Here is a 23,614-nt window from a genome sequence, read left to right as displayed (position 1 = left end):
TCTCACCCTCCCGCGCTTCTGACTGTACCCAGTGCATGTACGAACAAAACAAACAAATAAATAAATAAATAAAAAACATGCCTCTATTAAAAAAAAAAAATCTTTAAATACATACATACATACATAAATAACTGGTGGGGCTTGTATCTCCTGACTGACCTGTCTGAGAAATGAAAATTATCAGCCACTGTCACTTAGGAATATGGATGCTAACTCCTAAATAACTTAAAATTTACTAAATCTTAGTAACCTTAGCAGCAAAATAGCTAGAGGCCTATCAGGAGGCCTTGAAATAGATGGTTCTGGAGAACAGGCCTATCAGCCAACCATTCATTCTTGCCTCCATGCAGGCCACAAGATGAGTTGAAATGGTTGAAAATCAGCTACGGTAATTAATCCCTTGAATAACAACATTTTGTTCAACATCATTTCATTATAAAGTCAACACCAGCTGACGTCAGATGAAACGCCTAGGCCTGGTTTGGTTATGTGCCATTTCATTTGACATCGCGGTTTCCAAGAACAAGTGGATGAAGTTAAGGAGGACCCACTGTATCCGATAACAGACATTTATCAAGAAATATGTAAATAGGGGGCCTCCCCTGGTGGCGCAGGCGTTGAGCGCCGCGCTGCACCGTGAAGCTGTCCACAGCCTCTGCAGCGCCGGTTCAATCCCAGCCAACCAGCGAGGGTCCCACATGGCGAGGCAGACCTGTCCTGTCTCGCCCGCTGCTCCCCTCAGCAGTGTACTTCGTCAATCTGCCTGTTCTGTTCCCCGCTCTGAGGTGAGAAACTACCTCTGAAAACTATACAGCGTTGTAAACTCTCTCACCCTCCCGCGCATCTGGCCTGTACCCCGGTTCTTGTATGAATAAATAAATAAATCTTTTTAAAAAAAGAATATGTAAATAGGGCCTCCCTGGTGTCGCAAGGGGTTAAGACGCAACCTATGAAGCTATCCTCAGACACTGCAGCACAAGTTTGATCCCCGGCCAGGGCAACACCCACATGGCGCAGCAGACTTCTCCTGACTCACCCACTGCTCCCCTCAGCAGTGTATTTTGGTCAATCTGCCTGTTCTGTTCCCCATTCTGTCTCCTGTGACTCCTCTCACCTCACACACCTCTGGCCTGTACCCCAGTTCTTGTATGCATAAATAAATCTTAAAAAAAAAAAAGAACATGTAAACAACTCTTCCAATTCCATAAGAAGTCCAATGATGCACTTTACAAATGGGCCAAAGATCTGAAAAATCAAAGACATTTCACCAAAGGGGAGAAATGAATGGCAAAGAGCATGTGAAAAGATGTTCAATGTCATAAGCAAACTTGTGACAAGCACAGGGACGTGCCACTTAACAGCTGTAAGCATGGCTACAATCACAGAGACAGACAAAAGCAAATGTTGGGAATGTAGAGAAAATGAACCTTCAGACATTCCTGCCGGGAACGTAAAATGGTGCCGCTGCTTTGGAAAAGTTCGGGTGTTTATTAAAAATGTAAACGTAAATTTACCATTGGGCCCAGCAATCCCAGACTTAGATGCATATCCAAGAGAAATTAAACATGTCTGTGCTCAAACTTGTATTCAAACGTTGATAGCAGCATTCTTGATAATAGCCCCAAACTGGATATAATCCAAACGCCCACCAACCAACGAATGGGCAGACAAAACACAGTGTTCTCAGGTGCAAGTCTTTGAAGAAAACTGGACTGATGATTGTCTCTTTCTTATTTGCCAGCTTTGAAAATAATCATGTGATTTTCTAATATTCACCAAAGATGAGCACTGACTCTTTCAGTGTTGCTGTTTTTGTGTTATCATGATGAATTCATCGATTGATGACTGCTTGATGCATTTAATTTCTATTGTTTTTAATATTTACCTTTTTTTAAAGATTTATTTATTTATTTATACAAGCACTGGGTACAGTCAGAAGCGCGGGAGGGTGAGAGAATTCACCAGAGCCAGACCGGGGAGCTGAACAGGCAGACTGACGAAGTACACTGCTGAGGGGAGCAGCGGGCACGGCAGGAGAGGTCTGCGCACCATGTGGGACCCTCCCCAGCCGGCCAGGATCGAACTGGCACTGCAGAGGCTGTAGATAGCTTCGCAGCCCAACGCTCAACTGCCGCGCCACCAGGGAGGCCCAATATTTATCAATTTAGTCAAAGAAGTGGGGTGTAGGCCAGAGGTATAGGGAGTGAGAGGACTCACTAGAGACAGAGTGGGGAACAGAACAGACAGACTGACTGAAATACACTGCTGAGGGGAAGCAGTGGGGAGACAGGAGAGGTCTGCTGCGCCATGTGGGTAGCTCCCTGGCCGGGGATCAAACTCAGGCTATAGAGGTGATAGCGCTGAGACTTAAGCCCTAGGCCACCAGGGAGGACCTAGTTTCTATTCTTAATAGATTTCAAATAGGTACCTTTGTACCTTATTTTACATATTCTGTAAAATACAGGAAAGAAGAAAAATGTCACCCATAATCACGTGCACCAGAAGCAGCTCACTTAACATTTTGCTTTGTTTTCTTCTGGTCTTGTTTTACGAATGTGGGTCTCTTGGGCGTAAAGATAGGAGATGCCAAATATTTCAGCATTTCTCCCACATAAATGTGAGCACTGCCTTGTGTTAATCAGAAATGGTCAAAGCGCAAAAAGCCCATCCAGGCCTCCTAAGAGGCAGTGTGTTGGTCTGGCTGACTTGACAATAACACGATCATTTTCCCAGGAATCTTGTGGTCCAGGGGTCTGCAGTCTAGTTGGGAAGAAAATAGGATTATAGATAATTCTAATTCAAGGCTAAAAAAAAAAAAGCATTAAGTGCAGTGAAAGGAAAATTCATTGGGGGTTGAAAGGAAGGAGAGCTGATTTCTGCCGGTCATGTTGCCCTTCTGGAACGCCGCCTCCTCAGGCTGAATCATCTCTGTGCTGTGGCATCTCTTATGATGTTACTATGGTTATCCAAGGAAGGAAAGAAGGACCCTACATGAGTTCTTTTTTTTAAGTGAGGTGACATTGGTTTACAACACTGTCTATGACTTAGGAGTACAGGTTCACACCTCCTCAGATGTATGTCACCGCACCACCCCCTTCACCAAGACACCCAGATAGTCCTTTACCCTAGACCACTGAGCCCCCCACCACCACCCCCTACATGAGTTCTTGACCGTGGCTGCACCTCAGAATCATCTGGGAGGCTTTTAAAGATCTCAGGTTGCACCATAGACCATTATGTCAAAAATTGAGGGGAGGGACCCAAGCATCAGCATTTTGAAAAAAAATTCCCCAGTTGATACCAATGAGCAGCCAAGGTTGAGCTGGACAGTCTACTGCTGTACCCCTGGGCTGAACTCTGGAGAGACACTTCACTCCCTCAGAGCAGGCTCCTTTTACCTAGAGTTCTCCTTGAGCATGTTTGTTCATTCAAGCAGTTATGAATCAACACGTTAGCCTTTTGAACTCGTAACTATTTGTACCTTATTAATTGCCCCTTCTGACAGAACTAGGGGACTTAAGATGCAAATGAGAACTGCAGGTTCGAGGCAATCACAAAGTTAATGATTTATCCTCCCTGCTGTTGCTGCGGAAAGATGACTCTTTGATAAAACTTCTGTTTATTTTGAAAGCAAAGGAGATGCTTGTTTATAAAGAATGATTCTAATCTCCAGTGTACTCATCTAGGATCTAAAATTGCAGCCACCTTGAACAACATTTGTGCTGTGAGGTACTTTCAAACTTACATAAAAGTTGCAAAAATAGTACAAAGAAATGCCACCTACCCCCTCACCCAAATCTATTGTTTTTTTTTTTTTTAAGATTTACTTATTTATTTATACAAGCACTGGGTACAGTCAGACGCGTGGGAGGGTGAGAGGATTCACCAGAGACAGAGCAGGGAGCAGAACAGGCAGACTGATGAAATACACTGCTGAGCGGAGCAGCGGGCGCGGCAGGAGAGGTCTGTTGCGCCATGTGGGACCTTCACCAGCGGCGGGGGAGTGAACCAGCATTGCAGAGGCTGCAGGCAGCTTCACAGCCCAGTGCTCAACCGTTGTGCCACTGGGGAGGCCCCCAAATATTGTTAGCGTTTTTACTACATTAGCTTTCTCTCAGACAGATAGATGATAGCGTGTTCAATGACAGTGATAAATTGATTGATAAGAGATAGATGATAGACATAGATATAGTTTTGATCCTTCTGAGAGGAAATTGACCATGCTCCTGAAATCCCTATGTACTTCAGGGTCTATGTCCAAAGAACAAAACACTCACTTTCATGACCAACTTTCAGTCGGGAAATGTAATGTTGATACAATTCTGCCATTCAATCTACAGTTCGTATTCAGACTTTTCCCTTGGTTCCAATAATGTCCTTTCTAGCACTTTCTCCCATTCTGCCAGCTAATGCAAGGGACACATGGTATTTAGTTGTCAAGTCTCTAGGCCCCTTCCACCTGAAACAATTCCCCAGCCTCCTCTGTCTGCGTTGACATTTGAGGTGGTGAAGGGGACAGGCCATCAAGTTGTGGTTGTGGGGGTGCCGTTGTGCAGTGGCCTCTGGCTGGGTTTGCTAACGCTATTAGGTGATTAGGCATTTTTTGACAGAATGCCACATAGGAGATCTGGTGTCCTTGGGGCACCACATTAGGTTCACGACATCAACTGGAGCCTTTATTAGGTGAGATTGTGTCTAGTGTCTGCAACGTGTCTCTACTGCAAAGTTACTAATTTTCCCTTTGCAATGTCATTTTGAGGGACTTGCAGGGCTGGGACTAAAATGAGGTGAGAGACTTGGGGCACAAAAGTTTAGGAGACACTCAGTTGCAGGGGCGCACAGGGGCTAACCCAGCCCATGGGTAGAGATTCCCCCTATCCAGACACCTTGACACATAAGCCATTCACCTGCCCTTGCTCGGGTCCAGGAGGAAATCTTGCAGTTTCAAATTAGGTTATCACGTTTGCAAACTAAAATTGAGACCAAGGGCCTCCCTGGTGGCACAAGGGGTTAAGACGCAACCTATGGAACAATCCTCAGCCACTGCAGCACGAATTCTATCCCCAGCCAGGGAGGTGACCCACATGGCGCAGCAGACCTCTCCTGTCTGTCCCGCTGCTCCCCTCAGCAGTGGATTTCAGTAGATCTGCCCCACTCTGTCTCTGGTGAATCCTCTTACCCTCCTGCACATCTGGCCTGTACCCCAGTTCTTGTATGCATAAATAAATACATCTTGGAAAAAAAAACATTAAAATTGAGATCAAATAGTCAAATGAGAAGAGGAAGCCTGAAGCACAATCCAGGGGGATGGGGAGGAAGCCACAAAGGCAAGGCTAGTGGGAAGGGCCTGCTGGCAGAGGGTCCTGGGGGCTTGGAGCAGAGGGAGCCGGGCAGGAGGGATGCCCTGTGGGCCTGCTGACTGGACCCCTCCCCTCTGTCCATCTCTGCCCCCTCCTGTCTGCCTCCACACAGAACCCGAGTGTTTGTGTCTTTAAACGTGGAAGGCCCATCTTGTCCTCCCCTGGAGAAGCTAATGCCCCCTCACTTCTCCCATCTTCCCCATGGCAACCAGGCCGTTCACCCACCTCCCCTGGGGGACATTGTGCTCCTTCCCTCGCTGGGAACGCGTAGTCCCAAAGAGCCACCATGCTCGCTGCTCCCTCCCCTCCTCCGGGTTTCTGCTCAGCCTGGGGGGCTCACAGCCACAGACTCAAGCATGTTGCTTTGTTTTCTCTACTCCCTGCCACCAGGGATGTGGAAGCTCCACCAGGATGGGGGCAGGGGGCAGTTTTGCTCACTTCTGGATCCCCGCTATCTAGAATATGCTGAGAAAGAGATCAGACCAGTCTGGGAGGTCAGCTGGAGCTAGTTGCCTCTGAGTTTGGAAGAGCATAGATTTACCATGAATCTGATCAAGCTTCAGGAAAGGTCCTAGCAATGTGTTTGCAAGGCCATGCTTTAAATTTTCAAAAGAAAATGCTTCCATTGCAATCAGTGCAAACCAGGGTCCCCTATGGTGCCCCTGCAGCAGCTTGTGCTGCAGCCTTTGTGCTGGGGAGAAGCCATGTTCCCTCAACGGCAGGGTCGCAGGCTGGTGCCCAGCAAACGCACCTTGTAGGCCACTGTGGGAGGCAGAGGTGAACCGGCAGTGATGTTTCTGAGGCGCTGAAGATTCACCCAGGCACGTCACTGATCTGACCCCCCACTTAGATGGCATCGCCACCAGATTGCCTTCTCCCACCTGCAGCTCCCCGTCCCCACTGCCTGTCTGGCTGTCTGAGGCCGCTTGGGGCTCCGGCACAGGCTGGGTGGCATTGGGCTGCAGAGAGGCTTCCACCAGCCTCCACCAGCTCCCTACTGTCACGCACCCCTGGCTCCAGGGACTGGGCCCTGCTGCGCTGCCCACCCAGACTGATGCACTTCCCCTAGTGCTCAGCGGCACCCCCATGGCCACATTGGGGGGCCCAGCTACTGGGGAGATAAGTTGGAGACTCATTTCCCTAAGATTCCGAGGGAACCCACTGCCAGAGAACATGGGGCAATGGGTGAGGTTTTAGGGCACCAGGTCCCGAAGCCAGTAGTGGACAAGAAGCGTGGCTTGCATATGACTTCACTCATGTGGGGGAGACAAGGAAGCCAAAGGAAGGCAGGGAAGAGACTCAGATTATGAAAATAAAATGGTGGGCACCAGGGGGGAGGGGCAGGGGTGGGTAGATCGGGTAAAGGGGGTCAATTGTACGGTGATATGTGCAATTGGACTTTTGGTGTGGACCAGGATGTAGTCTGCTCAGGCGTGGAAGTCTGATGCTGTACCCCCGAAGCCTGTACATTAGTATAAACCAATGTTACTTCAATGCGTTTAGGAAACAAAAACAGGGTTTAAAATGTACAGACTCAGGGGGCCTCCCTGGTGGGGCAGGGGTTAAAGGCAGCGCTGTGAAGCTCTCACCAGCCGCTGCAGTTAGATCTCCTGCCAGCCAGGGAGCTACCCACATGGCGCAGCAGACCTCTCCTGTCTCCCCGCTGCTCCCCTCAGCAGTGTATTTCAGTCAATCTGCCTGTTCTGTTCCCCACTCTGTCTCTGGTGAATTCTCTCACACACACACCCCCACCCCGCACCTCTGGCCTACACCCCAGTTCTTGTATGCTTAAATAAATAAATCTTAAAAAAATAAAATGTACAGGCTCAGAAGCAAGTCTGTGGCCAGTTCTTCGCATCATATTATGTAATTTTCTTCAGATTTGAGTTTTTTTCCCTTCAGACTTGGTGATGATCCTGGCACTTGTCAACTTTTAAACATTGGTAATTTGTTATCGTTTCTCTTTTCATACCAAAGAATTGCTCACTTTCATTCCTAATGGTGTATTATTAAGTTTGGACAGTTCTGGAATATTTGGACTCTTCTGAAAGAGGACCCCTGAGGCATAAGCTCCAGGATCCGGGCCACCTGGGCCACCCCCTGATCGTATACATCCAGTGGATGTATAAGCTGGATACACAAGCTGGATGGCTCTGACCTTGGCAGAAGGATCAGGCCTGCGCCATGAGGGCAGGGGCCACGCAGCCTGGGAGTGATGTGACATTCGGGGAGTTTTTCACAGTGGTTGACATCATCTCAATAGCTTCAAACCAGCCACACTGGGAGTATTTAGACCAGAGAAACTGGCAAATGCTACATATCAAATCAGGCCTTCCTCCACTCCCAGCCCCAGAGAGCTGGCTGTTAAACATATTTCAGCCAAGTGATTTCCTGGATCATAAATCTTTTTTTTTAATTGCAAAAAAAAATCATCTTTATTGCGATATAATTCACATATTAATTGCACATGTAAATGCACAATTCAATCGTTTTCAAATATTGACAGGTATGTGCAACCATCCTCACATCCATTTTAGAACATTTTTATGACCTCAAGAAAAAACTGTGAATACTTTAGCTGTTACCCCCTTTATTCTCATCTCCCCCATTCTGTCCCCAAGCAGCCACTCTTCTGTGCTCTGCATCTAGAGACCCCCCCCAACCCCCCCAACCCCCTAACCCCCCCAACCCCCCCCACCCCCGTTATGCGGGAGGGAGGGATGTCCCTCTTGTGAGTGACTTTTTTCTTTTTAAAGGGAAAACTGTTAGATTTATTTAAAGATGGCAGACTCTGGTCTGCACTTTATGGACTATTTAGGGGATTTTCCCAGGGTAATTTCTGTCTATGAAAGATTTTTCTGGGTCATAAACCTTCATGAGAAAATATGCTCAGAATTAATTCACTCTCAAGTGTGGCCGAAGAGAAGGGGGCAAGGAAGGGAGGAAAGGCCAGAGGAGCCCAGAGCAGAGGCGGCTGAGGAGCTTTGAGAACCTGAGGAAGAAAAATGAAGAAAAGGATGGGAAAGTCTCCAGACAAACAGAACCACCTCCCCCTCCCTAAGATTAGGACCCTGCTGACCTTTGTTTGGGGGGGGGGGTGGGGGCACTGCAGCAGAGAGTGCACTTCTGGGTTGCAGCCCGCCCCTTGGCCGCTTGAGGAAGCCCTGATGGTGATGGACGAAACTCCATATTCTAAGCTGGTTTGAGAATCACCAGAGAAGGCCTCGGCCTCTGAGGGAACTTCAATATGTACATTAAAAAAAGAGATGGATCAATATTTTCACTGATATTCTCAATGACATAAACCTTATTTCATCCGCCTAAGGTGTCACAGTTACCCGACCCGCCATTGTTTTATATATTGAACAAGAAAAATGCTGCTGACAAGACCTTGACGGGGCATGTCCAGCAGGGTGAAACCTGATATTAAAATGCGAAACATACTATCTGAGGAATGAAGAGATTCTAGTTCTGGAAGGGCAAACCAGCTCCTCAAGGTCATAGGCCTAGCTAGTGACAGAGTTGAAAATGGAAATCAGTTAACCCCCTGCCTGGATGGGAGTTCATGTGAGAGAATCTCATACAGCAGGGGTGGCAAATAAGGGTTAGCCCGGAGGCTCCTTCTAACTCTGAAATATGACATGCTGAGATGTACTCATCATCCTCAGGTAAATCAGGAAATGGTACGCAGGACAGAAAGGAGCGCTTACTGAAAAGGCCCCCCCACTTTCAATCCTTGATAGGAGGCTAGATTTCCAGGGTCTGTTATACCACCTGGAGAGACATTTATTGGTATGTAATAGGTTCTCAAAAAAGATTAGATGGGTCTTTCTGGCTTGGTGGCTATCTGGGTGACCTTGGACCAGTTCCAGACTCTCCGGAGTCTGCTTCTGTGTTCATAAAACAGGCGTGCTGGGCCTCTCCGTTGGCGCAGCGGGTTGAACACCGAGCTGTGAAGCTGTCCGCAGCCTCTGCAGCGCGGGTTCGATTCCCGGCTGGCCAGGGACATACCCGCATGGAGCTGCAGACCTCTCCTGTCTCTCCGTCTGCTTCCCTCAGCAGTATCTTCGCTCCGTCTGCCTGTTCTGCTCCCTGCTCTGTCTCTGGTGAATTCTCTCACCCTCCTGTGCCTCTGGCCTGTACCCGAGTTCTTCTATAAATAAAATAAATCTTTAAAAAATAATAAAATAAAATAAAACAGGCGTGTTAATGTCCACCGCTCCAGTGCAAACTGAGGGGCAAACGAGAAGGGTAGGGAAGTCTGCCTGGCACAGTAGCTGGCCCATGGGGCACATCCATGTACACTTCCCTCACCTCTTAAGGTATTGTTGTCAGATTCAACGTTGTTTACATGTCAACTTCCTAAAGTCATTCAGAAAAACCACTATTTCAATGGAGTCTAGTGGTCTAGATCAGTGCGGTCCAGTCTGGTAGCCACTGGCCCCAGGTGGCTGTTAACCTTCCTCATTAAATGAACTAAAATCAAAAATTCATTTCCTCAGTCGCATTAGCAAATCTCAACAATTCATATCTCCACTTACGACTAGTGGCCGGCAGAGTGCACAGCACAGAGGCAGAGCTCTGCCATCATCACAGAAAGTTCCACCTGACCGTGCTGCTGGACACCACACAAGAGGACAATCCTGCTCGTGGGTTTTCCCCCCAGCCCAAGTAGGGGTGAAGGGTGGTCCCAAACATTTTAACCTGGACCAAACTCCACGGGATCAATGTATTTGTGCGCCCTCTCGTGGCTGAAGGTGAAACTAGTCTGTACGTGAGGTGCAGCGGCAGGTTTACACAGGGCTGGGCTGAGAAAGTTTTTTGGTGGAGCCCGTAGAAAGAAAAGCCACATCAGACAGTAGATGCATTTCAAATGCTCTAGAAGTTACTATGGAAAAATCTGTGAAGGTCTGGCCGTGTGACCATATTATTCCTAAATCTCAGTATTTTCTGAACTACCGAGGCTTGGGAGATAAACTCTCCCTGATGAAAGCCAAAACAGAAACACGGAACCTTACAAGTCAGGAGAGACAAGCAGGGTTAGTGGACGAATGCGCCTGGCAGCTGGGAACAAGCAGGCTGGAACCTGTGGCTCCCAGTGTGGGGGGTGGGCAAAGGGAATAAACTGAGACCCAACTTCTCACTGGATGGGGGGACTCTGGTTTCTGGGTGGCTGGTCACCCTTCCGGCCACTCCCCTACACAGCTGGCAGATCCCAAAAGTTTACTCCTGCCTCCCCACTCACTGGGCACGCTTTTCTCACACTTGCAGACAAACAGATGCGAGATGGAGGGGTAGGGCACCCGCCGGGGCAGGCGGGAGCTGAGAAACTGCTCAAGTTTCTGCCCATGAGTTCCAGGCTCACAAGAGACACATTAAAAAGCGACCTCTTTGTGAAGGTTCATTTTTTCCTGGAGAAAACACGAATACATCATGTGCATACACACACACACACACACACACACACACAAAATCAGGGAGTTTCGGGGTTGGTGAACACAAGGGTGGGCCATGGGGAGAGGGCCTGGAAGCCCACGTGCCCTGTCCTCAGGCCTTGCCATCTGGCCATGCAGAGTCATCTTTTTATAATAAAAACAGCAACTTCTAAGAGATTATGCCTCTGCTCAACTAAGAGTTCCACATCATAGAAAAAGCTGGAAACCCCTCTATTCATTTTATGAGGACAGTACAGCCCGGGATCCAACCTTGAGGAATATGCAGCAGGTCCTCAGAGAATGTTGTTTTGTTATAACATTGATGAGAACAAAACAATCCCCGGGGACTTTGAAAGAAATGACTGTTCATCCAGGGCCTGATTTCATTACGTTACCCTGAAAGTCGCAGTTTCCAGGAACCTATTGAGGATGTTAAGTGAAGACTTACTGTGGTGGGTTAAAAAAAAGAGAGAGAGGGAACACAAAAGACCAAGGGGCCAGATGAAAAACTATAAATGAAATAATGGCGAACAGAATTCAATAATACATTAATAGAATCACTCGCTATGATCAAGTAGGATTTATGCCAGGAATGCAAAGACTTGTTTTTCAGATCATTTTATTAAAAAGGAAATAAAGTACACAGATGTCATTTACTCAAGGGGGTAGGAGGGCAAAAAGGAAATAAAATAAAATCTTATAGATTTTTTTAAAATCGTAAAACAGAGAGTAGGATAAAGAAAGTAATGATTACCCAGAATCCGGTCATCCAAAGAGAATCGCTAAGCCAGCTAACTAGGTTTACTACACACTGGAGTGCTCCCTCCCCCACCAGTTTACTTAGCTTTAAAAGATATGCAGTAAGCCATGCCACAACCAAGAAGCAGCTGCTTCCTGGGGCCTGGCCAGGGGCTCAGGCTCAGCCTCTGGGGCCCTCCACCAGAGAGCTTGCTCAGCTGCGAGCCTGGAGCCGGGTGCAGAGTGCTCGGCCCAGGGAAGCCACCCCCCCCCCCCAATTCAGCACATGAGCCTACAGTCTGATGGGTTCCTTGTCTCTGAGGGTAAGTGCCAAATCACAGCCCCCTCCCCCCCTGTGCAGCTGCAATGTATCAATCAGGAGTTTCACAAGGAATGTTCCCGAAAACCAGGTACATGCTGACCAGCTAACATTCCACATTTATCTTTGCTCACTCCATTGGGGGAGCCAATATACAAAATGTTGCTTTTTCTTTTTCTTAAGTAACTTTACTGAAATATAATTTACCTACTATGTAAGTCATCCCTTTGAAATCTAGACTGGGTTTGTGCAATTGTCAACACAATGTAATTTTAGAGGGCCTCCCTGGTGGTGCAAGGGGTTAAGCACAGCACTATCAACCTATCCGCAGCCTCTGCAGCACCAGTTTCTTTCCCCGCCCCAGGGAGATACCCACATGGCCAGCAGCCTTCTCTTGTCTCACCTGCTGATCCAGCTGTTCTGCTCCCCACTCTGTCTCTGGTGAATCCTCTCACCCTTCCCCTTCCCCCCCAACCCTTGCACCTCTGGCCTACACCCCAGTTCTTATATACATAGATATATAAAAATAAATCTTTTTTTAAAAAAGCCTTTTGTCTAAGGAAGGGAACTAGGGCATGGACATAAAAGCACACTATGAGAGACAGAGATAAAATGTTACAAAAAAAGATTGAATTGTTTACAGATATGAGCAATGGGATAAAGCTGCTCATAGACTTATTTAGCTAGACTAAGGTTTTTCAAGCTTAGCACTGTTGCTATTTGGGAGTCATTCTTTGTTGCAGTCTTAGGCACTGTAGGGGAGTTAGCAGCAGCCGGGGCCTGCTAGATGCCTCCCCTTCTCCAGCTTTGACAATCAAAACTGTCTCTGCACATTGCTAAGTGTCCCCTGGGAGGGGAGATGGCCCCTGGTGGAGAACCACCAAGCTAGGCCTTACATCATCGTTTATAATGGCTGCATAGTACACTCCATGGATAATCTACCCTGTAATTGCACATTCCTCTCGTGTCCAATTTTCCACTAGTTTTATAAAACATAACTTGTAGGGTGGACACATCAGCTTCTTGGGGTAAATAGCTACATCATGCCGGGTGTTTTTAATTATAAAAGTTATGTATATGACTAAACTTTTTCAAACAATTTGGAAGATGAAAGGGCTCAATTTCTCAATCCCACCTCCCCAGAGATACAGCCTATGGTATGCCAATCTTCACATTTTTTCAGGAGCAAAGAGGTAAGGCCTTGTTTTAATGCATTTTTATCATGGCACGTGATGATTTGGTCTATTTGCTGCACATTTCATGTAGAGTTGTCTAAGCCACTTTTAAAAAACTGGTCTTAGCCCATTAGTGAAATCAAATTACAGGGTCATCATCAGCTTTTTTCAGAAATGAAACAGAACAGAATAGATCAGATCAGAGCGTATTATACATAGCAGGGGTAGGTAATGCTCTGTGAGAAATTTGTGGAAGGAGGGCAGGGTGGGAGACTGGCCCATAGAGAGAGATGTAAAATGTATATATTACTGGGGGCTACAGTCCAAAAAAATTTTAAAGCCACTGCTTTAAGCAGTCTAAATATTTATTTAACATTCTTTTCTATAATGGGAGTGAGGTGGTGAATGAGGCATGCCTATTTTTTTCTTGGCTAAAATAGAACAATTATATAATGTAAACAAAAAATACATAGTGCTAACAGTCCTCAGAAAAGAAATACGGATACACTTACTGAGTATAAGTTAATCTTAATTTAAAGTTCAGGCTCCAGGGCCTCCCTGGTGGCCCAGGAAGTTCAGCGCTGTGCTGTGAAGCTGTCCGCAGCCTCTGCAGTGCGGGTTCGACCCCGGCGGGCTGGCAGACCTCTCCTGTCTCGCCCACTGCTCCCCTCAGCGGTGTGTTTTGTCAGTCTGCCTGTTCTGTTCCCCACTCTGTTTCTGGTGAATCCTCTCACCCCTCCTGCACATCTGGCCTATACCCCGGTTCTTATATAAATAAATAAAATCTTTTAAAAAAAAAAGGAAAGAAATTTAAAAAAAAAAAAAAAACAACCCCCAAAATAATAAAGTTCAGGCTCCATTACTTCAAACTGTCCTGACTTCTTAGGAATGAAATGATTCAATAAGAGGGGGCCTCCCTGGTGGCGCAGGGGGTTCAGCACCCCACTATGGAGCGGTCCGCAGCCTCTGCAGCATGAATTCAATCCCTGGCCGGCCAGGGAGCAACCCACGTGGCGAAACGGACCTCTCCTCTCTCCCTGCTGCTCCCCTCAGCAGTGTGTTTCCGTCAGTCTGCCTGTTCTGTTCCCCGCTCTGTCTCTGGTGAATCCTCTCACCCCCTGCAACTCTGGTCTGTACCCCAGCTCTTGTATGCATAAATAAATAAATCTTAGGAAAAAAAAAAGAAATGATTCAATATGAATCGTCCCCACTGCTTTTATAGTTTGCAATTTAACCAGCACTGCGGTGTATATTAAAGTGGTTGCTGGTGTTTTTCAGTCTAGTTCTCTTGTACCTCTTTCTTCACTCGGTTTGATTCATTAAACATCACTATCAAATATTTATGAGTACCCATGGGGAACATGGAACACGGTGGCTTATATAAATATCTCACGTCCCCTCGGCGAGTAGAATGGCAGTTGATGTGTAGTTCATGACGCTCTTGAATGTGACCTATTGACTTTACATGATTATATAAATCTTTCTGTTCATTTAAGACTAAGCTCTTGTGCTATTAGCTACAAGGCACGGACAGTTAAAGGAGGATTTTGCTGAAATTACAATATAGAGGGGTAAGAATTCTCCCACAAGTTAGAATAATCCCTCTAACTTGAAAGACTCACCGTATTTTCAGTGTCACTGAAGCAAACTGGATGCACGCACAAAATGGCCTTCAAATTGGCAGAAAACGTCGACGGACCTACTGACAAGCTTTCCCTAAAGATCACCAAAAAGACTTGATAAAGAAAACCTGTGAATAGGAGCCTCCCTGGCGGCGCAGGTTTTAAAGACAGCGCTATCAAACTATCGCCAATTACTGCAGCCGAGCTTGATCCCCGGCAGGCCAGGGAGCAACCCACATGGTGCAGCAGACTTCTTCTGCCTCGCCCGCTGCTCCCCTCAGCAGTGGATTTCAGTAGATCTGCCTGTTCTGCTCCCTACTCTCTCTGGTGGATCCTCTCAACCCCCGCACCTCTGGCTGACACCCTAGTTATTGTATGCATAAATAAATAATCTTAAGGAAAAAAAGAAAACCTGTGAATACTTTGCGTCTCTTTGCCAGAACACCCACCACCGAGGGATGCCAGCTTAGCTGATCTCCCAAGTCATCTGGGAATCCACATCGTGAGAAAAATCATTAAGTGAGGGCCTCCCTGGTGGTGCAGGGGTTAGTCTCGGGCCCAATCAACCTATCATCAGCAGCCACTGCGACATGAGTTTGATCCCTGGCCAGGGAGCTACCCACATAGCATAGCAGACCTCTCCTGTCTTGCCCACACCTCCCCTCAGTGGTTGTATTTCAGTAGATCTGCCTGTTCTGCTCCCCACTCTGTCACTGGTGAATCCTCTCACCCCCTTCCCCTCGCCCCCATCCCAGCACTCTGACCTATACCCCAGTTCTTGTATGCATAAATAAATAAATCTTTAAAAAAAAATAAAGTAAAATGTAACCTTCCCCTGCCTGTGTCTGTTTCACTCCTGGGCAAATTCTCCTTGTGCTGCTGAAAGGGGAGCTCTACTGAAACTTTTCTCAGGTGCAACCCAAGGACCCCCCACTCACTGAACCCCACATTCCATCAAAACTACATCATCAATGAAAGTCCTTTGTCTGGGGGCCTCCCTGCATACAATGAGCGCTGGGTTGCGAAGCTGCCCGCAGCCTCAGCGGCACCGGTTCAATCCCCGGCTGCTCCCCGGCCACCGGAGGAGGGTCCCACATGGCGCGCAGACCTCTCCTGCCACCCGCTGCTCCCCTCAGCAGTGTACTTCGGTCCTTCTGCCTGCTCTGTTCTCCGCTCTGGCTCTGGTGAATTCTCTCACCCTCCCGCGCTTCTGACTGTACCCAGTGCATGTATAAACAAAACAAACAAACAAATAAATAAATAAACATGCCTCTATAAAAAAAAAATTAAAAAAAAAAAAGTCCTTTGTCTGGTTTCTAAATTCTCCAGTTTTATAGATTCACACTTACACCTATGATCCATTTTGAGTTAATTTTTGTAAAAGATGTAAAGTCTGAGTCAAGATTCCACTTTTTGCCGGTGGATGTCCAGTCCTTCCAGCATTGTTTGTTGCAACAGACTATCCATTGTCCATTGAATTGCCTTTGCTCCTTTGTCAGACTTTTTAGCAACATAACCAGTTGTTGCTCTCATGTCATTTTTCCTGACAAACTAACTACAACTATGTTTAAGGGAATTGTCTCTGGAGTCAAAGACCTAGTTTTCTATGAAAACTTCTTCAGCTACAAGTTGTGCGATCACAGGCACGCTATCACTGGCAGCTTCCGTGTCCTCAGCTGTAGAACAGGTTTGATAATAATAGGAATGATAACCACCACCAGAGCTATTTTGAGACAAATTAGGTGATACATTTGGCATATAGTAAGTGCTCAATAAATGTTAGCTGTTATTATAGTATTCTAAATTTAACCTGCTTTCTGCTTCAGGGGCTTACCATCAAAATATAGCAGACAAGGAAATACACTATTTTTCTTCATTTCTAGACAGCATTCTAATTTTTTTTAAAGATTTATGTGTGCATACAAGAACTGGGGTGTAGGCCAGAGGTGCAGGGGGTGAGAGGATTCACCAGAGACAGAGTGGGGAGCAGAACAGGTGGATCCACTTACATCCACTGCTGAGGGGAAGAGCTGGCGAGACTGGAGAGGTCTGCTCTGCCATGTGGGTAGCTCCCTGGCCGGGGATTGAACTCATGCTGCAGTGGCTGCGGCTAGCTTCATAGTGCTCAGACTTAATCTCTTGTGCCACCAGGGAGGCCCCTCCCTTCTAATTTTTATAAAATCGTGTACCATTTAGTTTTTCTTTTCAAAACTACATTCTCTGTAAAATGTATAGTGAAAGAAAACAGATCAGTGGTTTCTCTGTGTCTAGAGATGGAGGGATACAGGAAAATTTGGAGCGTGATTGAAATGTTGTTTCTTCAGTATATGGTGCTTTCCTGAGTATTTACATCTGTCAAAATGTGGTGAACTGTGGGGCCTCCCAGGTGGCCTAGGGGTTAAGTCTCAGCGCCATCACTGCTAAGGTGGCCTAAGTTCAATCTCCTAGCCAGGGAGTTGCCCCACATATGGCCCAGCAGACCTCTCCTGTCTCGCCCGCTGCTCCCCTCAGCAGTGGATTTCAGTAAATACACCTGTTCTGACCCCCACTGTCTCTGGTGAATCCTCTCACCCTCCGCACTTCTGCCCTGTACCCCAGTTCTTGTATGCATAAATAAATAAATCTTTAAAAAAAATGTGAAATGATGAAATATTCTCTCAACAATAGAATGACTTTCTCTGGCTTTTCTTCCAACATATTTTGAAAAGCAATTTTCAACAGGAATTTGTAGATGACCTTACAATGACAGACCTTTCCATGACTAAGATAGCTTTACATTAATGCTGGTTTCCTCTTTGTTATAATCAAACAAAACAATCTCACTGTGTACCTCCCGCACCTCATAAATATGTATTAGGAGACAAATTTCTAACTGATGCATCCATAGACCATTACTAAGGGCCAGAGAACATGTTACAGGTTTGAAATCTGTGCCCTCAGGTCTTTCAGCATGAAGTACAAATAATGATGTAATTTACATTCAGCCACAGATATACTGAAAATTTCCAATTTACTAGGGAATCTATTTTCAAAAACCATCACCGATCCCTTTAAAAGCAAAGCATGCTTCTCTCGTGGTTATTTACCTGCCACCTAGTAACTCTAACCCTTTCGTTCTGCTCTGTGATGCTACTAGTCCAGAACTCTGCAAAATGCTTTTTGCAAACTCCTTGTTGCCCCACTTCTTTCCTTTCCTTTCCCAGCCCTAAGCATGGTAGCTGCTTCTTGCTGTTACTAACACCAGCCCGAGGGGTACAGGTCGCAATGACAAATATCTGGGTTACCTTATTGTCCCCTCTTTCAGCCTCCTAACACCCAATTTCTGTATTGAATCTGCTCTACTGGAAATATTTAGCATGACCGTGTTTTCCTGTATAGCTTTTACACAATTCCACACAGAACTTGGCCATTTTTTCTAGAACCTATCTGTCTAACTACAGGGGTCCTTATTCAGGAGAATAAGGAGAATAATGTTCCTTATTCAGGAGAATCTGTGGCCAAATTCAGGACTCGAAGGAGGATGAGGAGAGGGTTAGATTCTTTGGTTGTAGATTACAAATAAACACTTAGGCTAGCCTCAGAAAAAAAAAATGGCATCTATAGAAGGCTATGAAGAACTCAGAATCACAGGAGTGGATTGGGGAAGGTGGGGCAATGAAAGCCCTTCCAGAGATATAGGAATGGAAACTTATGGAATGCACCTAAGGGTGCTCCACCAGCTTGCATCCACAGAGCCCACATTCCAGGAATTGTGTGGCTCCCCTTCACCAGCCTATTCTTTGGCTGGTGAAGAGTAAGATATCCTGATGGACAGTCCTACCAAACTGTAAGAAGTTTGAAGAAGGGAGAGTAACTCAACCAAAAGAAATTTAGCATGCCATTTCCTGGAGAAGGAAGAACGGATGACAGCCAGCAATTACAACCAACTTTGAATGGAGTGAAGCTCAGAAGAGGTCTTCAGTTATAAATTACAATGCACTGTGTACTAGAGCTTTGAATAAAAGAACAATACAGGGGCCTCCCCAGTGGTGCAAGGGGTTAAGTTGCAGCACTATGAACAGCCGTTCGATTCCAGCCAGGGAGGTGACCCACAGCAGACCTCTCCTGGCTCGCCCGCTGCTTCTCTCAGCAGTGGATTTCAGTCAGTCTGCCTGTTCTGTTCCCCACTCTGTCTCTGGTGGATCCTCTCACCTCTCCACCCCCAGCACCTCTGGCCTGTACCCCAGTTCTTGTATGCATAAGTAAATAAAGCTTTTAAAAAAGAAAGAGAACAGGGCCTCCCCGGTGGCATGGCGCAGCGGTTGAGCGCTGGGTTACCAAGCTGCCCCTAGCCTCTGCAGCGCGCCGGTTTGATCCCTGGCAGCCAGGCAAGGGTCCCACAGGGCGCGCAGACCTCTCCTGCCGCTCACTGCTCCCCTCAGCAGTGTACCTCCGTCCTTCTGCCTGTTCTGCTCCCTGCTCTGGCTCTGGTGAATTCTCTTACCCTCCTGCGCTTCTGACTGTACCCGGTGCTTGCATAAATAAATAAATAAATAAATGAATGAATGAATGAATGAATAAAAAAGAGAGCGAGAGAGAGGAGAACAATGCACTTGGGGTAGAATGCTCAGAGTAATATTTCTAAAAGAAGGTGCTGCACATGAAGCTTCCTTATCACTATGTGTGGACTCGGGCAAACCCAGGGGGAGTGTCCTATTCAATATTCTTGGTTTGACAAATATTTATTTACTACGCCCCAGCGATCCTGTCTAAGCCTCAGGGGTTCTGGTCTAGGTCATTTCCTTTATTCACTGTCACCAGTGCTAAGCTCAAGTTGCTTAACACTAACAGCCAGCACAATGGGGTAGGCCGGCCTTTCAGAAATCCAGAGGGAGACCCCACAAAGGTTAAATATTTATGCATTCATAACTGTAAAACAATTACTTCATTTTACCTAATAAAATAACACAACAGCAAATGAAAACAAAGCACAAGTTCAAAAAGTAGTGTTTTCTAGCATAATTCTCAGGCAACCCTTCTCACATAATTGCATTAAACAACATTTTAAGAGAAATTACTTGTAATTTTATCACACTAAGATATTACTCACCTACCATTTCTTTATATGCATTTTCTAAAATGTGTGGGATTTTTCCTTTTCATAAATGTCTGTCCAGTGGAGAAAATTTTTAAATTAAGCAATATGTGAAGAATAAACTAACCGTCATCCATAATACTAGTAACCAAGACACAATAGCTATTGATGTTTTTTTGTGTATTTTCTTTTACTCCTAATGGATTGGATGAAAACAATTTGGCCAGAAACAAAACTGGTATTCTTTAGCTTTGCTTTTCCTTGTGTAATTTTCAGATTTTTCTGTAGCAAGCCCTGCTTTTGAAATCAATCAAACAAACAAATAGGTAAGAGTGAGAACTCTGTCCTTCTCACTCAGGCATCTCCAGGTCCCAGAACACAGTTTGACACACAGTAGGTACTCCAAAATGGTTTTTGAATGGCAAAAATTTTCGCCAAAAACCAGTGAGACCAACCAGGGTTGCTAATGAACACAAAATCACACTGCAGCTGTGCTGGTTATTATTTCCCGCTCTCATTCATTTGGTGAACAGTTCAATTTATGCCATGCGATCTCTGTTGCTGTCTTGCTAGAAGACTGAAATCGAATTTCAACTCCAGCACACTCCCTGGTGACGTGACCTTGGCCAGAAACTTCAACGCTCTCTGTCTAAGCCACCTCATTTGATAAGCGCTAGTCTGGGTGCTGGGGACACACCACAACAAAGGGTCCGCCCTCAATTTACATTCTGGTTAGGGGAAAAAGCCTAGGAACAAACATTTGTCAGGAGTTCCTAAGTGCTAGAAGAAAAAAGAAAACAAAGGGGATAGGAAGTGCTGTTTTATAAAGGTGATCAGGGATAATGGTTTCAAACATATCCTAGTCCATGTTTTGCAAACTTCAAATTTTGACTAAGTGCAATCAGGAAATCAATGCAGAGAACTATCTGCAGATTTTAAGCAATGAAATAAAATACCAGAGTGCATCACACACATGAAGGGTGAGCACAGTTTGGTGTCATTTGTTCCAGAGCATACACAAGTGAAAGGCTGCAGGCAAAGAGAAAGTGGTGGTTAGCACTATAGCAACCCCGAGTAAGCAGTCTTAATGAAAGATACCCAAGCAGGGCCTCTCTCAGTGAGGCAGCCCACACCTTGTGCCCTGTCAGTACCTTACAGGACTAGTAATGGTAGCTGAGAGCGAGAGACAGAAAGACAACAGCAGAGAAAAGACTGGGACCAGAGAGAGGAAACTGGGGAGAGGCAAAACCAAAACTGAATGGTTAAAGCAATTCAGAGAGAAAAGTAGTATTATATTTTTTGAAAGCTTTATTTTTTATTTATACAAGAGCTGGGGTACAGGCCAGAGGCGTGGGCGGGTGACAGGATTCACCAGAGACACAGTGGGGAGCAGAACAGGCAGACAGACTGAAGGCACTGCTGAGGGGAGCAGCAGGCGAGTCAGGAGAGGTCTGCTGGGCCATGTGGGAATCTCCCTGGCCAGCGGTGAATGGAACCCGTGCTGCAGAGGCTGTGGACAGCCTCACAGCGCTGCGCTCAACCCGCTGCACCACCGGGGAGGCCCAATATTACATTTTTGATACCAAAAAGTACCTGGCTGGAAAAGGACACCCCCCCTTTTAAAAATTAGAGAAATAAAATTCAGATGCAATTTACCTACAAAAAAATTAAAAGCAAATGAAATATGCTGCCCATGATACTTCCAGATTAAGTGTATGGCAGTACCTGAATATTGTTACAAATTCCTAGAACATCTGCTCCACACTTTCTTCTCTATCTTTGGTCAGGTAGACAATATAAAGATTTTAAAGTAATATCGCCTGGCTTCTTTAAAGGTTCTTTCAACCTTTTAAACAGTTAATAGTTTTTGGAAATCATGTCAAGTCATCAGAAACAAGTAGAATGTATTCAAGGGAGACAGGAAATTATCAGACAAGCCTTCTCGCTGTGTCCATTCAGGCAGAATTGTTAAGACACAATTATTCCAGAACAAAGGTGAGCAAACTACAGTCATCCGGCTTAATCCAATCCGCTGCCCGTGTTTGTATGGCAGGCGACCTAAGAATGGTTTTTCAATTTTCAGGTGGGTGAAAAAAAATCAGAATATTTTGTGATACGTGAAAATTATATGTCGTTCAAATGTCGGTGTCTGTAAAGTTTTATTGGAATCCAGCCAGCCTCATCCACACAGCGGAGGGCAGCTTTCTCGCTGTACGCGAGATCTGTAGCTGCCCGCAAGGTCTAAAATATTTACTGTCTTTTAGGAAAAACGTTTGCCAACCAGCGTTCTCGAACTCGAGGCTTGCACTGCTCCTCCAACACGCCTCCAACCCTCTTCCCTTTCCGCTTTAGTCAGGAACGAGGCTCCTGGGCCTATTGTAACAGTGCATCGTACCAAACTGGAAACCAGACGGTAACTTTCTATGTAAGGTAAACACGAGCGGCTCTGCCACGCACCCCGGTAACTTCTGCATCTGTTTCCCGAAATGAAAAGTGGGCACCACAGGGGAATCGGCATGATTACGTTTGAGAACCTCCACGCTCACTTGCACGAAGGCACGTGGAGCGCATCATGGCAGCATTTTCGAGAAGCTTCTCTTGGAGTCTGGGTGTAGGCTGCCGTTCCCTTCGCACTTAGGCAATTCGGCCAGCTCTCCCCACCCTGTCCCCCCAGCTCCTGGCCCTCATTTTCGTTTCCTTTTGGCTTGGCCGTCTGCTTTTTCCTCACCCACACGCACTCAGGGCTACCAATTTCCGGGGCAGCGCAGGGCTCAGTTTAGATCAGCGCTCCCCAACTTCCCCCGCTGTAAGAGGGGTCGCCCTGGGACCACCCCCCCCCCCCCCCGCAGGTGACGTGAATGACTCAGCAGGGTCCCGGGCTGGAACGCAGACAGGAAAGCCAGGGCACGGACAAAAGCCACGGCTCGTTTTAAGGCCCCAGAGATGTGAACAAACGAAAATGTAATGCAAGTCAGCTTTGGCCCGAAGGCGGCCTGGGCCAGGCCGCAGGTTCAGCCTAACCGGGAGGCCTGGCGGCTCCTGCAGTCAGAAAATGCCCGCGGCCTCTCCGAAAGGTCTCCTTCGCCTCTGAGAAATTCCACCTCGGCTCAACCGGGCCCCACGAAAGCCAGGAGGCGGGAGGAAAACCTTTCGGGGGGGACACCGAACGGCAACCCTGTGATGATTGGGGAGATTTTGAGGGCACGGTCACCTCTGGAGACCAGAAACCATTTTGCTCTCTCCGAGATTTTGCTTGCCGAAGCGGAGGCCACCTCCCTGCTCCCCCCGCCCCCCATCGCCGCATCCAGCAACCACGCCCCGCGGCCCCAGGGCTCGGCGCCCCGGGGCTCGCAGCCCCCGCGCAGCCAGCACGCCGCGCCTCCATCCGCCCCACCCCCGCGCGCCCCCATCCGCCCCCGCGGCCGGCCCTGGGAGCGCCGAGCGAAGCCTCGCGCCTGCGCCCGGCCGACTTCCTGCCGCGGGAGGCCCCGCCCCCCGGCGCGAAGCCCGCCTCCCCAGGCCGCGTGAACCTCGCCTGCCGCGCGCCATTGGTCCGGACGCCCGAGCCGTTGGCTCCCAGGCCCGCCTCTCCGCCGCCGCTCACTTTTCCCAGGGCGGTTGCGCCTGCGCTCAGCTGCCTGGGCGGGCTGGGAGGCGCGCGTTGAAAAGTCTCGTTCCAAGTTTGGAGAGAGAGAGAGAGGAGAGCGCCTCAGCCCTCGGTACCCGCGAGCGGGGAGGCGGCAGCAAAGGAGGACGCGGCGTCTGGGGAGCCCCCGGGCCGTGCGGCGGAGCTCGGGCTTCCAGGGCTGGACGTGGGGGACGCGCCCGGGAGAGGCAGGGGCGCCTGCGGCTGGGCTGCGCTCGGCTAGTGAGGGGAGTCCGAGGCGGCGG

The sequence above is a fragment of the Talpa europaea genome, assembly GCF_964194135.1.
Source record: "Talpa europaea genome assembly, chromosome: X".
In the NCBI taxonomy this organism is placed as follows: Eukaryota; Metazoa; Chordata; class Mammalia; order Eulipotyphla; family Talpidae; genus Talpa; species Talpa europaea.
This window is presented reverse-complemented; position numbering follows the sequence as displayed.